Raw genomic sequence first — 1,411 nt, forward strand, 5'->3', positions numbered from 1 at the left:
ATTTTTAATAATAATAATAATAAAAACTTAAAAAAATACTTAAATTCTTAAAAATAAATTGTTCTGTGGCTAATTCCCTGAGAATTATTCAAAGAAAGACTGAGTTATAAGCCAAACTTTAAAAGTTTTTTATAAGGACTATTTTTTCATAAATCATATTTTAAAAGAGAAGAAAGAAAAAATTTAAATACACCAAAACAGTCCTTTGAGAATGTTTAATTTTGTGAGTGCTGTGTAAAAATGTGAGTCTACCGGTTTTCTTTAGTAATAATACACAGTTAGGGTCTGGTGTCTAAGCCTATTTTGTATTTCACATGGTGGTTTAACTGGGTTATTTTTAAATCATGCTATTTGAAGTCTTTTATTACAAATAGAATACACGGTGTTATATTAAACTGATTCCCTTTACATAATTCATTGTGAAGACAAGTCTTATTACTGAAATAGTTTTATGTTAAGTCACAAACTGGATGCACTCCTTGGGCCCTTCTCTGTTTCCTGTATTTGCCTCCAAACACCTCTGTCCTGATCCCTTACCTATGCCATCCTTAAAAAGGATGTAGGGAAATAAAACTGCTCTCCAGATTCTTGGGTATAAGTGGCATCTTTAAGTATAAAATCAACAGTCTAGGATATTAAAATGTCTATGATAAAGGGAAAATCTTTCAAAATGAAAATACATTCTTAGCATTTCCAAGCACTCGTGCACTGACATGCAGTCAAAAAAAAAAAATACAGCTTTTTGGTCTTAATATACCCAGAGCTGATTTTTAAGTCTGCAGCCTCAAATGAGATGACTTCAGTAGCTCAAGTCGACAATGAAAAGATGTCAGCATGTTACAGATGGCACCTGTTCTTAACTACTGCTGTGGGGTGTTTCTACTATGGGGGATTCTCACCACAACATTTTGCAAATAAACAGTAAAAATGACATGGTAATTATTTGTATTTATTAATTTAGAGCATTTGAAGTATAAAAATAAAAGGCTTTTGACATACTGTATATACATACATAGCCTTCTGTTGTACATCTTTTCCAACATGCTTTTTTTTCCCTCATTTGTATTTTAGTCCAATATTCAATATGTGGGTCATTAGAAACAGAAAGCCAGGAGCAGAATGTGTTTGTGTCGTGTGATTGCTTTCTGTCCTTGAAGGTGCTACACATGGGCACCCTGTGAGAGAGGACTCAGGGCACAGCACCGGATGGAAAGGGGATCATGAAGGTGTTCGTGCCAGTCAGAAGTCTACCCTGGTAGAGTCAGGGAGGGGCATTAACACTGGCCAACAGTAACAGCTCGAAAGGCCAAGCAGTCCTGGCTCCACTGTTTTCCTGTTCTCAGTTTTTTTTTAATAAATATTTATTTATTTATTATGTATACAATATTCTGTCTGTGTGTATATCTGTAGG

Source organism: Microtus ochrogaster, chromosome 1 (genome assembly GCF_000317375.1).
Source record: "Microtus ochrogaster isolate Prairie Vole_2 chromosome 1, MicOch1.0, whole genome shotgun sequence".
Classification (NCBI taxonomy): domain Eukaryota; kingdom Metazoa; phylum Chordata; class Mammalia; order Rodentia; family Cricetidae; genus Microtus; species Microtus ochrogaster.